General features: G+C 35.0%; 1 non-coding gene across 1 annotated transcript; it reads left to right on the top strand.

Annotated features, from left to right (window-relative positions):
* The first annotated feature begins 215 nt into the window (after positions 1-215).
* On the top strand, positions 216-340 carry LOC149140976 (U6atac minor spliceosomal RNA). Its single transcript, XR_016265394.1, has one exon. It is a non-coding gene; the product is annotated as a U6atac minor spliceosomal RNA (small nuclear RNA).
* The last annotated feature ends 17,636 nt before the right edge of the window (positions 341-17,976 follow it).

The raw sequence follows: 17,976 nt of genomic DNA, 5'->3' as shown, positions 1-17,976 counted from the left end.
AATAATATTAACAATACATGGTTTTCCCCACCCTGTGCCTCTTCCTCAAGATAGAGACTAACGATGATGATGACATCCATGGCTGTGATGGTGGCTTTCAGTTCTCTGTACTCCTCTCCTTTCTTGTTACAATGGAAATGCATTATTTATCTCACATTTCTACATTAAAGAATATTATCATTATATATAATAACTATGTGCCACTCACATTAAGTGTGTTTGTAGAATGGAGAGATGTTTGGCATCTCTCTTGAAAAGGACAGGAAGAGTCTATGGACCTTTTTATCACACATAGTTAAGGATATATACCCTGAATAGGGTTGCTCTTACCCAAATTTGTTCAACCATTCCCCCCTGCCCCCTCAATACAAAATTTATCCCTTTGACTCATCGTCTGGGATTTGGCACCCAATTTCCATTCCTACAAAAGAGAGATTGGTAACCCTCACCCTTACATGTGGTTGATCCCTCTTCACCGTCAAGGTAATTAATAACCTAGTATTTAACACATCAAAATAGCCACTAGGGGTATGGTTTTGACTTCATTAACCATTAATTGTGACAATTTTTTTGACCTTATAGAATCTTATCAATATTCCATATGTGGCTAGGCCCATATATGTGAATAATGTAGGGTTGGCATCGCATCCACCCATACCATGGTGGTCAAGAAGGTAGGTCAACCTATGAGGGGAATAACTATCATATATGAGCCTTAGATTATTGGGGTAATTTTCACACCTTTGGAAAGCCTTAAAGTGTAAATCAAATTCAAGGGAATATGCATAAATTTTAAATATTTTAAACCCCCAAAACATTATGTGATGCCTCAAAATGCCTCTAAAAAGTTATGAAGCCTAATTTTTCAAAATGGGACCTACAATTGATATGTGCCCTACATGAAAAATCCTTCTTTCCCACTTATAAAGCGCCAAGATAGAGTAAAAACCACATGATAATACAATTTGGATTAAAAGTGAATCATTATCCTACATATATCATATGGGCACAAATATGATATTTTACATTCTAGGGATGGATTTTAAGTGCATATTAAAGGTTTGGAAATGAAAATTAATGTTATAGATGCCAAAAAATGATTTCATCTAGATAATGGGCCATGAATAGCATTGTAAATATCCTCACTTGCATTATAAATAGAATCTTTGTCTTACATGTGGATATTGGTGGTGTTATAATATTTTGAGTAGAAAATATTCGTCTAGACAACTTGACCCTGTTATAGGGTTTAAAATTAGGTTATTATGCACTAAATAAGACTTTTAGTTCTCATGTGCCAATAATAAGACTTTGATCACCACACATGCCCAAGAAAGAGAAATTTTCATCTCTCAGTGTAATATATGCATCATTCCAAAGTTTTACACATCAAGGATGTGTTTTAGGGAGAGAACAAAAAACAATGCATTTGGCAGTGAATGATATACAGTCATTATGGTATTCATATGATATACACCCTAGTGATATTTCATTACTATGTTCATTAGGGTTGATATGTTTAATTTCGAACCTTAAAGAGGATTATTTTTGCTCCTTTTATCTTATATTTTCCATACTATCATTCTTAAGGTGTTATAATTTCATTACTCTTGTGGTTCAATGGGTCATTTATATGCAAATTTTTCATGTAATGGGCATATAAAAAAGTGCCAAGCTTGTAATTTTAGGAGTTGGATTGTGAATATTTGTAGTGTTGCAAATTAAACTAGAATTTTGTGAAGTTGTAGTCTCATTTTGAGCTTGATAAGTTGCTCACATGTTTTGAGACTCATAAAACACACTTACTTAATCATGTTCCATGAGAGCCTCCTCACACACCTCTCTTATCTCAGCTACTATGAGTAATGTGTCATCTTGTGTGTTTGTCTCAAATTTAGGTTTACTTAAATGGTTTATATATATATATATATATATATATATATATATATATATATCGATTATTTAAATGAAATATTTAAATAACTTTCATGTGGGAGTTTATCGCTAAATTCATGAAAATGTAAAGTAAATGTGAGTACAAAGTTTTATGTTCAAATCCTTTGTTGCTTACCCTTGTCCATGTGCTAGAGAGGTCTAGTTCATCTAGGGATTAGAATAGTAACAATAAACTGACTCGATTAACCAACATATATATATATATATATATATATATATATATATATATATATATATATATATATATATATATATATGAGACAAATTCTAAATATAATTTTTTTTATTGTAAAATATATAAAAAAACAATATTTAATCTTATAGCCTATATTTAAAAAAAAAAAAAGTCGTTTATACTTTAAAGATTTTAAAGATATCTCTATATGTTAACCCATTTTTATTAATATTATGTTATGTTACTGGAAAAAAATACACAAATATTAGACATAATAACTTGAAAACATAATTATAAATTATGTATTAGAAACTCTATATATATAGTTTATTTTTTAATTTATCAATTATGCAATTTTGAGATTAAGATATTGTAAAATTTATATTTTAATATTTTATATATATATATAAGAGATAATTTTATTTTTTAAATTTCATTTTGTTAGAATATATTTTGAATTTTTTAGGAAAATTGTTAGTGTTTTTTTTTTTATTTAACAAAAGATGTTACATGATTGGTCTATGCATTCCACATTATCTCAATTTACCTAATGGGAAACCAAGTCTACTAACCATGTGATTGTCGATGAAGCAATCCAAAATTTATAAGTTTGCAAGAGTTTCAAAACAACCAATAGAAATTCATCATCATCAAACCATGTATTGCTACCCAGCATATTAGTTGAGTCTTTCAACATAAAATAGAACATACTACTCATTAGTTGATTCAAGAGGAGCCAGGGCTTTTGCACTTGAGCCTGATAGTAGTGAAAGTGAAATATATAGAATGTGCCTCTCATATCTTGCCATTTTGCTATCCAACGAACCTATTAAATCGTAGATGTTGATGTCCAGTCCTTATTCACACAATCAAGAATACTTGGTTGATCTTGTTTCCCCATCCATAATCACCAACAAAATTTTGATTTGCCAATATAAAAATAGAGTCTAGACATACAAAGTACATCTCCATCTCCCTCTAGTGTGATCAGGATCTAGGATTAAATCACTAAATTCATTAATGAACCATGTATCAGTTAGGTCCCTCATGGCCACCAGAGCCTTCCCAACCCGTGCTAGGAGTTGTGGCAGAAGTTGTCGCTTTTTATTTTATTGTTGCCTCTCTACCCTGTGTTCGACTGGCCATCCTTATGTCGATGGCTAATTCCTGGAATATTGGGGATTGCAGTCAATTTTTTTACTGCGCCCATGTCCATACAATTCCCGAATATTCGAGGAATCAACAATTGACTTAAGCTCAGAGTGTTCCACCACAACTGCAAAATGTATATTTATTTTATTATATATATATATATATATAACAATGGAGTGGCTTACCTTTTTTTTTATGTTTAAATTATTTAAAATATAGCTATATACGCCACTCAAAATTTCATTTGGAGTGATTGAATTTGTAAAAATATAAATTAATCCGTCCACTACAAAGTGGGAAGATGGAGGTCCCTGGATTCTTGTTTTATGACTACATGTAATGGATGAAGCTCCAAATCTAGAAAGTGGCGAGCTCTTATTGGAAATAGAAATGTCGGCAGGGGGACGCAATCCATAGGCTTCAGTATTTCCAAATTTCCTTTGCCTATAATTTCTGATTTGGAAATTCACAAAGAAAATCGATCGCAAAGGTATAGTTAAAAATAATGGAGAAATGGTTCTATGGTTGTAATGTATCTCCTTAGTTTAGGATTAGTTCGTAGAGTTTAGGAGGTTGTTTACAACTACCTATTTTTCAGTGATGTATTTAATATTGTAATATTCATTTGATGCAATGTAGAGTGAACGAGAGTGAGAGTCTCCTCTTTGTTTGAGTGTAGTCTCCTAGGTGCAGTACACACCTGTGAGCTGCAACTCCTTCATTTAATTCAAAGTGCGATTTTTATCTTGGTATCGGAGCTTAGGGTAGAGATAGCCTCATTTTTTCTTTAGGGATGTATCATTAGTTACATTTCTGTAGTAGTAGGAGTACATGTAAATGTGTCTGTGTGATCAGGTGGAACTGCAGTAACACCTGGAGCGAAGCGTCTTAGATGACTGATCATCTCTGAGCTGGAGAAAAGGTTGAGCAATTGGCGCGGATTTTTTGAAGACAGTCGCGCCAATCCAGAACAAAATAGATTGGTGCTATTTTTTAAAGAACAGATGTGCCAATTGGCGCTGGTTTGGGGCTGATAAGCGCACCAAAAAAATTATAACTAAATTGGCGCGGATCCGTGGCTGTTAAGCGCGCCAATTTCCGTGGACACCATGAATTTTTCTTTTCAGCAATTGGCGTGGATTTGTAGCTGTTCAGAGCGCCATAGAGCCAACCTATTTCTCTCTAGAAATCTGCAATTTTTCGTTGCAAATCGGAGTTGCCCGGTGGTGGCACGTGGAGATTTGTGCTTGGTGGTAGCAGATTTGATTTGCCCGGTGGTGGCGAATTGAGGTTCCTTGATCCGCTTGGATCGGACCTACCCGGTGGTGGCGAATTGGGGTTCCGTGATCCGCTCGGAGGTAGCAGACCGAACCTGCCCGGTGGTGGTGAATCAGAGCTCTGTGATCTGCTCGGTGGAAGCAGATCGGTGTTTTTCCCGGTGGTGGCGTAGTGCAGCTCCTTGATCTGTTCGATGGAAGCAGATCGCCTTTGCCCGGTGGTGGCGTGTTGGAGCTTTCTTGTTGATCTGTTCGGTGGTAGCAGATCGGTTTTGCCCGGTGGTGGCACAGTGAAGTCCCTGATCTGTTCGGTGGCAGCAGATCAGACTTGCCCGGTGGTGGCACAGTGAAGTTCCTGATCTGTTCAGTGGAAGCAGATCGGACTTGCCCAGTGGTGGCCGATTGGAGTGTTCAGTTGGGCGAAAATGAACAACAGCATAGAATCATACCTCCACGAGTCTGGAAAACTCGATGGAACGAATTTCTCCAACTGGAAATTCAAAATGCAAACTTTGCTGGAGAGCGTAAATGCATGGGCGATCGTTGAAGGAAATGAGCCAAGATCTGGAACAGCGACCCAAGAACAAGACTGGGATAAAAGAGAAACGAAAGCAAAAGTTATATTGAAGATGTCCGTTAAGGACAATATTATCCCACATATCAGAGATTCCAAGTCAGCCGCTGATCTATGGACAACGATCAAGAACCTGTACGAGACTCAGAATACAAATCATTTTCTGGCACTCAAGGGAAAATTGTTTGCATTGAAGATGGACGAGAATGAGTCCGTTGGTGTATTCATGGCCAGAGTCAAGGATCTGAGAGACAAACTAGGAGCTATTGGAGAAAAAGTGTCCGACTCAGATCTAGTTACACTCACATTGAACAGAATGACAGATGAATATCAGACATTCATCACAGGACTGTCAGCAAGGGAGAAAGCCCCTTCATTTGATGAGCTGACAACGATTCTGCTCCAGGAGGAGGAGCGAAGACAGAATTTGAAAACTCAGAGCAATGACCTAGCTCTGATGGCGAAGAGGCGACAGTACAGAGGAAAGCAGCACCAGCACCAACATCAGCACCAGCAACCGCAGCAGCAGCAGCAGAAGGGGGCCAGCTCTTTTCAAAAGAGACCATTCAGAGGTATGACTGATAATTATGTTAAGAGATGTTTTTATTGTGGGAAACCTGGTCATCAGATTAAATAATGCTATAAGAGGCAGGCGGATGAAAGAAAAGGCAAACATAGGAAACATCAGGGCTGTTTTGCTGGAGAAGAGGAGGACCACAGCCATGATCTTCGACTATTCACAGTCGATTGTGCTCTTTCAGCATCAAAGGGAGATGAGGACGACATATGCTATGTCGACTCTGGCGCATCCTCTCATATGACCGGTAAGAAGGATTGTTTTGAATTTCTTGAAGAATCTGCATGTGGATCAAAAATTTATCTAGGAGATGACAGTGGGTATGAGATCAAAGGATGTGGAGATATTCCTGTGAAGCTACCTAGTGGCAACATTAAACATCTTAAAAATGTATTATATGTTCTAGGAATTAAGAAAAACTTGATCTCTGTCTCAATGATTACAGACCAGGACATGCAGGTGCAATTCTTTGAGAATGGTTGTGTCATTAAGGATAGCCAGATGGAAACAGTTGCAACAGGAGTGCGCATGGGGAATTTGTATAGATTGGATGCAAAGAGTATGCCACGACAAGCAATGGTTACAGTTGGATCAACAGTCGAAAATCTCTGGCATCAGAGATTTGGAGATCTCAATTTGCAAGACCTCATCTTACTTCAGAAGAAAGGTATGGTCGATGGACTCCCTGTTTTTCATAATGTCAAGATGGAATGTGATGGATGTGCATTAGGGAAAATGCATAGAGAAGAGTTCCCTTTGCATGTCAACAAAAAGGAAAGAGACATCCTAGAACTAGTGCATACAGATATTTGTGGACCTATGCAAACTAGGTCCTTAGGAGGTGCATATTATTTTCTACTGTTTACAGATGACTGCACTAGGTTTTCATGGGTGTATTTTTTAAGTAAAAAGAGTCAAGCCTTTCGGTACTTTAAAGAGTTCAAATCTATGATAGAGAACCAAACAGGAAAGAGGATAAAGATTCTCCGCTCATACCAAGGGGGAGAATACAGGTTAGGAGAGTTCATGAACTTCTGCAAGCAGCATGGGATTATGCAGCAATTCACAGTGCCACACACTCCACATCAGAATGGAGTAGCAGAACGCAAGAACAGAACTCTTGTGGAGTGCGCCAGAAGTATGCTTCAAGGTAAAGGTATATCAAATGGTCTTTGGGCAGAAGCCATTAATACTGCTATTTATTTAAAGAATAGGAGTCATACTAAATGTCTAGACTTCAAAACCCCCTTTGAAGCATTGTTTGGACTCAAACCAGTAGTTAGTCATCTAAGAATATTTGGATCTAAAGCTTATGCTCATATACCAAAAGAAGATAGAAAGAAGTTAGACCCCAAAGCCTTGAAATGTGTATTTGTAGGATATGGCACAGAGTATAAGGCATACAAGTTATATAATCCTGTGACTCATAAAGTTTTTGCAAGCAGAGATGTTGTTTTTCATGAACAGACTGAAGATGGAAAGGAAGACTCTAGCAATGACAGCCACATTCCATTGCTGATAGAGATAAACAGTGACGAACATGAAGAGTAGGAGCAAGAGTAGAAACAGGAAGAAGTAGCAGCAGATAGTGTAATAAATGATGATGCAGGCCCGGAAAGTGCCGAAACAGATAGAGTTGAGGTAAGTCCTCTACCTAGAAGATCAGGTAGGAAGAATAGGCTACCTGAAAGATTGAAAGGCTATGCTTTAATGTCCAAAATTTTAAACATTGTAGAACCTTCAAACTATGAAGAAGCAAGTAAATCAGATGAATGGAGGGCTGCAATGCATGAGGAAATTGAATCAATATATAGAAATCATACTTGGGATTTAGTTGAGTTGCCTGAAGGAAAAACCCCTATAGGTTGTAAGTAGCTGTATAAACCTAAGATAAATGCAAATGGAAGTGTAGAAAAATACAAAGCTAGACTGGTAGCAAAGGGTTATTCACAGCAAGAAGGCATAGATTTCGATGACACCTTTGCCCTTGTAGCTAAACTAAATACAATTAGAATGCTAATCTCTTTAGCAACAAAACATAAATGGAAGCTACACCAGCTAGATGTTAAGTCTGCATTTCTGAATGGAGAATTAAAGGAAGAAATTTATTTAGTACAGCCTCCTGGTTTTGTGAAAAAGGGGCAGGAGCATTTAGTGTGTAAATTGCATAAGGCACTTTATGGTTTGAAACAAGCACCCAGGTCATGGTATGAGAAAATTGATTCATTTTTTATACAGCATGGTTTTCATAGGAGCCTCAACGACCCAAACCTGTATACCAAGATAAATAAACAGAGGCAAATCATTTTGATTTCTTTGTATGTGGATGACATGATTATAACAAGAAATGCAAATAATTTGATCAAAGAAATCAAGCAGCAAATGTCACAGGTATTTGAAATGAAAGACCTTGGAGATCTTCATTATTGCCTAGGTTTGGAGGTGTGGAAAGATTCTGGTCAAACTTTTCTAACTCAAGGAAAGTATGTCAGAACCCTGTTGGAAAGATTTAGAATGGAACAGTGTAAAACAACACTTTCCGGGCCTGATTTTTATCTGGTATCATAGCTGTGGAAGAAGTATTTCATCCATATTGTGTTGCTCGTTAACCAAAAAAAGTTATGATGGTTCTTGCACAAGTTTTGATGAATCTACTGAATTCGGTACTGAGAGCTTTGAAGTGCTTTCCGGTCTTTTTTTCACAAACGATGAAAATGGCTACGCTGGTCTTCACAACTTGGGGAATGCCTATTACTGTAACAACGTTGTTCGGGCCCTTTATTTATTACTGTACGCGTAATGGAGGGAGTGATGATGAGAGGAATAATCTCGTAACGTGCTTGGAAAATTTATTCCATCACAAGAACTCCAGAAAACCAACGCACATTTCTCTCAGACTATTTGTAGAGTTGGTGATGGAAAAGAACGAGATTTTCAGTTGCAGTGAAGCCCAGTAGGCTGCACATGAATTTCTAGTATTTCTTTTGAATATTGTCGACCAAGAAATCACAATATCCAATAACACGCAAAGCCCTTCTGACCAAAACGAACAAGCTGAGGGTGCCATCTGTAGTATTCGTGAGATATTCAGAGGTACTTTCACAAAATAAGTTAGCAAAATATCTTTCTCACATCCAACAAAAAAATTGTAGAGTAATGAATGAAAAGTGGTTATATGTTCTCTTAATAATGTGTGGAAGGGGTCTAGTGATAACTAGAGTGTACATCTTAATGATGTCATAATAAACTACTGCTTATAATATACCCAATAAATTTATCATAATATAATATAGCAGGTTGGCATTGTTTCATCAATTTGAGCTCAATGAAAGATGTACCAATTTCAATTGCATCAGCGCCTTATTGGTTATAAATCTAGTTCGAGTTGCTTGAGCCGATAAGTTTGACCCACTTATCCAATTATGCATATCTATAAACCGATTAGAAGTGGAGATAGATATCTAAGTGAAGGCATCAGTTGCAGTGTGCATGGGAGAAAAGACACCAAATGAGTGGGCATACGTAGGTGGTGAAGAAATCATAGGTTAGGCAAAATAAGTGATATTTTTACTTATGTTCAAATCTAGTTGATGTCAAGGTCAACATTTAATGTCCGCATTGAAGAGGTAAAGCATGACTATGTTATGATATATTGCTCAAAGTTGTATACTTATTATTACTTAAAGGTAGGTGGTTTTCCCTATTTCTACTAGTCTAGGTGTTGTTGTCATCTACTTTCTTACTCGGACGTAGTAAAATATATAAATTCAATTATCCAATAAACTATTTCAAGGTCAATTAATACATTCATTGGTTCAGGGTCAATAGAATAATGAATAACTAGCATATTTTCCATTGTGACCACTAATGGATCAACTAATACATTTTGTCGGCTAAATACAAATTCTTCCCACCCATAAAATTTAGGAGGCTTGTGTTAGCATTCCATATTACATATTCTTGCTGGTATTGCTTATGCTACTTAAGCCTAAGTTTGATCTCTGGATGTATATGAACTAGTATGTTCGCTGAAACTAGTTAAAATCCTTTTAATGTTTCCACAAATGTCAAATAAAACAAAAAAGTTGAAAATTTATGAATTTGTGTGAAACCTAGATTGTAATAATTGAAGCTATAGATCATGACATATCTTTCGAATTTTAATGCCCCCATAAATAGAATTGAATTTATAAGCATAAATTCCATGGTACTTATGTCTCATTATTACTATTACAAAGGTGGATCGGAAAAGGTATGTTATTTAGAAATATTCCTATTTGTGATAGGTACATGGTGACTAATTAGTTGCTCCATGACCTCCCATGCCACATATTCTGCCATCCCAAGGAAGTACCATTCCTATTTCTATGAGTGGGGAAATTCAAGAAAGGATTTGGTGGATGAGATGAAGAGAAGTGTATTATTTCAACCTGCCTACAATCATCCCATGACCTCTAGCCATGACCTGTAATTCCAATATGTATTGCATGGTCAAACAAATGTACTTAGCTTTGTGAGCCTGCCTACAATCATCCCATGACCTCTAGCCATGACCTATAATTCCAATATGTATTGCATGGTCAAACAAATGTACCTAGCCTTGTGAGTAATGGACCTTGATATATTATATGAAGATTTGTGAAGCACTCTATCTTGCTTAACATGAGATAGGTAAAGTCGAGTAGCAAGCATCCTTTGTTCTCTTGGGCCTAATGCCTTATGTATTATATCATGATCCCATATGATGTACACCTTTTCGATTGTTATTTCTCCACTTAGGATCCTATCATAACTTTATTAACCAAATTGACCCAAGTTATAGGTGTAATTATGTTCACATATCCTATTGGAAAGGTAAGCAATTAGATTTGATTGCCGAAGTGGAGGGATTAAGGCAACTAATTTTCATAAATGTAACTTACCAACTTGCTTACTTATTTGGGTTTGCATAGTTAATCATACGTAATTTTCGTAGCCCAGTTAGCTTCCTTTACTCATTCTCAATACAATTTTTCTAATCATGGAGACTTGGTATGATCTAGTAATTAATCCCAACATGAATGCAATAATAAGTGTTCTATCAAGAGGGAATCCAAAATATCTATCATAAAAGTGTTAATGAGGAATGCATTGGTGATGCAAGATAGGGGTGGAAGATACTTGAATTCACCAATCGAATGATCAATCTTGGAAAAAAAAATGTCATAATCATTTAGAAATAATGAAATGCATTATTATAATAAGCATTAAAAATATCTTATTCAATCAACTTCTCTTATTCATTGTCAATACCTTTTTGTGTTCTTACACTAAAATCAATCACATTGTTAATCCAATCATTTTAAAATCAATGTACCATTATACAACTAGCTAAATTAAATCAAAAACCAACATCTACACTAAAATCAATGCATCTAATGCTAGAAATAAAACATGATTAGAAAAAAGCATTTACATTGAAATCAATACATCTCATGCAAGCAATCAAATATGATTAGAAATCAATATCTACATGGAAATCAATGCATCTAGTGCAAAAAATCAAATATAATAAAAAAAATCAACATTTACACTATCAATACATCTAATGCAAGCAATCAAATATAATTGGAAATCAACATCTACACTCAAATCAATGCATCTAGTGCAACTAATCAAATAGAATTAGAAAACATCTACACTAAAATAAATGCATCTAGTGCAAGAAATCAAATAGGAATAGAAATCACATTTACGCTGAAATCAATGCATGTAGTGCAAGCAATCAAATAGGATTATATATGACCGTCTACAATGAAATCAATGCATCTAGTGCAAGCAATCAAATAGGATTATAAATAACCATCTACATTGAAATCAATGCATCTAGTGCAAGGCAATCAAATAGAAATAGAAAACATCTACACTGAACTCAATGCATCTAGTGCAAGCAATCAAATAGTATTAGAAATCACCATGTACATTAAAATCAATGCATCTAATGTAATAAACCTTCTTCTCTCTCTCCCCCGTCCATCTATATCTATATCTCCCTCCATCTCTCCTTTGTCTCTTTATCTCACCCCCAAACATACACACACTCTCTACATATCTCCCTTGTCACTTCCTCTCTCTCTCTCTCAACTTCTCTCTCTCTATGTATTTCTTATTCCATCCCTCTCTCCCCTTCCAAATCCATCTCTTTGTCCCTCCCTCTCTCCTCCTCTCTCTCACCCTTCATTTCTATCTCTTTCTCTCCTCCATCTCTCTCTCTCTCTCTCTCTCTTTCTCTAATTCTCTCTCTTTTCTCTCTAACCTTGTCACTTTCTCCCTCCCTCTCGCCCTCTCTCCACCTCCATATTTGTGTCTCCCTCTCTCTCTCTCTTAACCTTCTCTCCCCTCTCTCTCTTAACCTTCTCTCCCTCTCTCACTTCTCTCCTCTCTCTTCATTCCTCCTTTCCCTTTAATTTAGTTTATCTAATTCAGTGCAAGAAATAAAATAGGATTAGAAATCACCATCTACATTGAAATCAATACATCTAGTGCTAGAAATATTCTTCCCTCTCCCCCCTCCATATATATATATATATATATATCTCCCTCCATCTATCCTTCTTTGTCTCTCTATATCACCCCCTGCCCCAAACACAAAAGCTCTCTCTCTATATTTATCTATCAACCCTCTCTCTATCTCTCTCTTCTTCCCTCTCTTCACCTTCCATCTATATCTCTCTCCCTCTATCTCTATTATCTTTCTATATCACCCCCAAAACATACACACTCTCTCTCCATATCTATCTATCTCTCCCTCTCTCCCCATCTATGTTATCACTCCTTTTCACTCTCTCCACCTTTCTCTCTATGTGTCTTTCTTCTTACCTTCCTCTCTCTCTCACTTCCTCCCTCATTCTCTCTCTCACGTCCTCACTCTCTTCCTTCCTCTCCCACCTCCCTCTATCTCTCCCCCTCAACTCAACTCTCTCTCTCTCTCTCTCTCTCTCTCTCTCTCTCTCTCTCTCCAACTCTGTCACTATCTCCATCCCTCTCTCCTTCTCTCTCCTTCTCTCCCCCGTTCTCTCCATCTCTCCTTCTTTGTCTCTCTATCTCACCTCCAAGCATAAACATTCTCTCTCCATCTCTTCCTTGTCACTTCATCTCTCTCCACTTTTCTCTCTCTATGCCTTTCTTCTTCCCTCCCTTTCTGTCCTCCCAACTCCATCTCTCTCTCTCTCTCTTCTCCTTTCTCTCACACCCTCTATCTCTCCACCTCTATCACTCTCTCCTTCTCTCCCCCCTTCTCTCCATACCTCCTTCTTTGTCTCTCTATCTCACCTCCAAGCATAAATATTCTCTCTCCATCTCTTTCTTGTCACTTCGTCTCTCTCCACTTTTCTCTCTCTATGTCTTTCTTCTTCCCTCCCTTTCTATCCTTCCAACTCCATCTCTCTCTCTCTTCTCCTTTCTCTCACTCCCTCTATGACTCTATGCCTTTGTTCTTCCCTCCCATATATATCTAGAGTTAATATATATCATTATAATATAAAAAAGTTAATATTTTATTAAATTTATTATTGTACTAATTAAAAGTTATTAAGTTGAATAATATTAATATTAATATTAGATTTAATAACAATATTAATATAATTTTTAATGATGTTTTTTACATGGCATGATAACAAAATTTATAATAAAACTACATCAAATGAATATTTTCGAATATTATATCTTTGATGTGGAAATATTTAGGTATAGAGATTTTAATATATCCATAGGATATGTTTTTCCTTTTAAAGATTCATTTTAAAAATAATTTTTTTTGTAAGCTTGGCAGACTTTCCTATTTTGGAGTTTACATGTCCATTATTCACCCAACTACAGGGGAGGGTAGCACAAGATTGGAACCCAAAATCTCTGATCTGGTGAGGTTTTATTACCATGGCCATCGCCACTTGAGCTACCCCAAGCGGACTCATTTTACAAATAATTAATTAAAAGAAATATTAAAATATTTTACAACAAGATTTTGGATTCTTTGGCTGACTCATTTTACAAATAATTAATTAAAAGAAATATTAAAATATTTTACAGCAAGATTTTGGATTCTTTGTGTTGAATTAACATTTTTACTTTGATTTAAGAAATGGTAGTGGCTTTAGTAAAGAGTAAAAATGTTTAAAATTTTACCTAATTTGGAATTTTAATGTGGTAAAAAATTTTGTTGAAGGTAAATTTATGATCGAACTATTAAACTCATGACATAATTGTATTGTAATTTTTTTATGTAAAAGCATGGTATAATCGTATTGTATTTTTTTTATCTATATGCTTATTTTCATTTTTGTTTTTTATTTATATGATTATTTTCATTTTTTTTCGGACCAACATTATTTTTTTCTATTTTCATGATTTATTATTTATTGGATAGGCGAACATAAACATTATTTAGATTTATATTTTTTTGTTTTTATGTTGGCGGACATTAGCTAAAATTTAACTTTGAGCACAGACATACTTACACATCGGGGTCATACTGGGCTATAGAATGCGCCTCTCAGCGCAATAATTTTTCATTTTTATGTTGGTTGATACTAGCTAAAATTTAACTTTGAGCATGGACATACTTACACATTGGGGTCATACTGGGTTGTAGAATGCGCCTCTAGGTGCGATGAATATCTCAATTCAACCATGTGTCGGAATGAAAAAAAGTACGGCATAACCAATAAAAAGTTTTAGGGCCTATTACTAGTTAAAAGCGCATATATAGCATAGAGAGCCTAACAACTCCAAACTTCTTAATAAACAAAATAGGACAATAAATACCTTAGATAACTAAAAAGGGTTGGGAGGTAAGTAATATTAATAGCCCCATTTTTCTCATTGCTCCTAACAATGCAATTGTTATTATTGGTCAAAAGAGTTATTATAGGTCAAATTTCTCTTGCTAGATCACAAGGTCACACCATTGATCTAGAGTTTCGAATATGCTCTAAAACTACTTCTGATTGGCTAAGAACTCATCTTCCTGGGACGTAAGGAAATAGGTTAATAGCCTAAGCCCTGGAGGCATCTCGCATGAGTGAAACCCTGCCCCCTTACGGACCACCAGTGGGTTATTCCAGGTGGCGTAGTTTTCCTTGGATCATGGTGATGAGTCAGCTTGCATTCGCAGATCACAACTAGAGATAGTTGTCCTCACTACTCATTTGACAAATAAATTATAACAAGTTTTCCCACCTATATAAAAAATCATGCCATATATTTCACTTCATACATAATATGTTACGTAAATTTCCTCTCATGTGCTTCTAACATTATCTTATCCTCCCATGTGAATGCCACTTGCATTTAATGATATATGTAGCATTTTCTTTATATATATCATAATTTTAATTATCTTTTTTATTTCAAAATGCACAATTTGGAAACCGAGTTGTCTTTAGTGCGACTTTTCGGAAGCTTTTCTGGTGGGTTTTTCTAGTCTAATTTCTTTAAAATCCCGTAGGAATTTATTGAAATCACAAGTTTGATGGGTAACCCTGCACAATCTAAGTTCCCTAGGGGTTTTTCAGGGTGCTGAATCCATATATACAATAAAAAAACTAGTTTAAATAACACAAATCAAGATTTCACCTCAAATTTTTCCACCGGATTTCGGTACCAGAAAGTCAAAAAAATCACACTAAAAACACCTCCTTTGGAAAAGATATACTTTGAGTCTCTTTCACGTAACTATCCATTTGCATTTAATATATTTATGTAGTATTTTCTGCACTTATATCATAATTTTAAATTTTTATTTTATTTTATTTTAACATCCATCATAAGGGAACATGTAAAAGATATGCACCAAGGCTCTCTAGCATAATTATCAAATACTTATAGATACAAATTATTGTTAAAGTAACCATTCTACGTGCACCTTTCTCCATAGCTCACATGGGAGAGAAAGACATTGTGTGCTGTTGGCTTGGGCATAGGATAATCTCGAACTACACTACATTTACGTGGTAAAAAGACCTCATAAGATTCAATTGATTTGGAATCGTCGGTGGCAATGGTTCAAGAAAGGAAAACGATGGAACATAGCTTGTTGTGAGGGTAAGGATTAGCAATGGTATGGGTATGTTCTTTCTCTCGCTCACCAGTGAGCAATAGTTTTGGCTCCTTATTGGTATGTTAGAGTATGGTTTTACACGCTCCTTATTGGTATGTTAAAGTATGGTTTTACACGCTAAAAATATAATAGGGAATAATTTATAAGTAAATATTGTTAGACTAAGGTTGTAACTTAATGGAATTTTTTATAAATTTATCTTCTTTGTTTTAGGGTGGTAGTTGATGTTTGTTTTTATGTATAATCTTTTCCTGGCAATAAATTTTAAGGTGGTAGTGGATGTTTGTTTGTAATTTTTTTCCTATAGAATGGTAGTGGAGGTTTGTTTATATGTATAATTTTTTTATAATAAATTTATTGATATTGTTGATTTTTTTTATTTCGACATATAGTTAGTATATTTTATGGGTTTTATAAGGGAAAATATTCAATAATTCTAATATCCGTATAAGGTTAAAGATGCTTTTGGAATCTCTTAAATATTTATTAATGGTGAATTGTTGTAGTTTCTTAGCTTATTATATGGGAAAAGAGCCAACAAAAGCCCCTAAACAATTATCTAAACAAAAAAATATTTAGAAGAGAAATATTGGGAGGAATCTCAAAAGTTGGACAAATGAATTCTCAAATAATGTCAATCGTGTTTGCTTCTGGCTTCAAACAACTATCTGCATCGGACAATTTTAAACATTTGTTTTGTTCTAGTAACTTGACTAACCATCTGAATGCCTTGGGATTCAGAGGAATCTTCTACTCTCCTAGCATCTTTTTTCCTTTCCTTGAATCGAAATTGTTTGCACACAGATAAACAATTCCTCTTAAATAAAAGATTTTTGGAACACAACCAACTTTTGCTAATACACTTTTCCAAATCTTGTTGATTTTTTCTCTTCCATTGGCAAATTCACATATTGCTCATATGTTGTCAACCAATCAAAGCTCTCATTGACATGAGCAAGTGAGTTAATCAAATCACTAGAAATAATTTCTTTCCTTCCTCTACTACCCATTCTTCTTTGCATTGGTCATTTTATTCATTGGCAGTTGAGATAGATCATCCAGCAAAGCACAAAACCCTTTGTTCTTGATTTAAATCCCTGAATATTTACAGAACATGCAAAATGGTGTTATTAAAAGATGATAGATAGCCTACAAAATAACATTCTTGAAAAAGAGTCTTCACGCTATTAGAAGAAAATAAGGAAAAACATCAATTAAATATTTTGGTTAGCTAATGTTGATAAGCATCAATTCAACACTATTTGGAGTGTGAGGAATTCATTGTGGTGAGTGTAGAGGACATACAGACAATGAACTTCCTCTACACTCCAAATAAAGTGTTGATAAGCATCAATTCAACACTTTGTTTGGAGTGTAGAGGAAGTTCATTGTGTGGAGTGGGTAGGTCCTCTGCACTCAACGTAATGAATTTCCGAAAACTCCACATTCCACATTCGTCACAGCTATATCATGAGAGCCATTGATCTCCATGTTGATGGTCAAACAGATGATATCAATATAAGTTTCTTGTGGAGGACTTGTGCGGAGTTTTGAGGATTAATGGAGGAAGTTGTTTGGAGGAAGCGCATGCAGAGACAAGAATAATGACATATTACAGAGACAGTTGCAAAATAGAGCATTCTCAGATAACGACAAAACACAGACCCCACATTGCCTTAATCAATTAATTAGTAGTAGAGTGAAAGACTAAGGTGCATTGCAGCTATTAATCTTGTCTCATGTATCCTCATTCACATTAATGTTAAATCACAGTTACCATTTTCAAATAATATCATTATTACTAAATTATCACTTTCGTTAACTTTGTTAGAATTATGCTTTATTACAAACGCAAATTGTTCAAAACAAATGATATATAAAGAAATTCCCAAAAACTCTTTCACTATATATCAAAACAATTTTAATATGTCTAATTTACTAGTCAAGTCTTTTATTTTATTTTTTACAACCGCAAAATAGATTTTTAAAATATGTTCTTATTTACATAATCAATATTAAAACTATAAATATAATTTATTTATTTTAAATTTTATTATTAGTTTTAACTATTAGATAAATTTACTTTTATAATATAAAAAAAATATTACTATGTATGAGTTAAATTTTTTTGTTACGACTAAAATTCCAATCTTATTGATCAATGTTGCG

Source organism: Pinus tabuliformis, chromosome X (genome assembly GCF_031772625.1).
Source record: "Pinus tabuliformis cultivar Carrire ecotype Pingquan chromosome X, CPIR1, whole genome shotgun sequence".
NCBI classification, from domain to species: Eukaryota; Viridiplantae; Streptophyta; class Pinopsida; order Pinales; family Pinaceae; genus Pinus; species Pinus tabuliformis.
The sequence above is the reverse complement of the archived record's forward strand: the minus strand, read 5'-3'. Positions and strand labels throughout refer to the sequence as shown.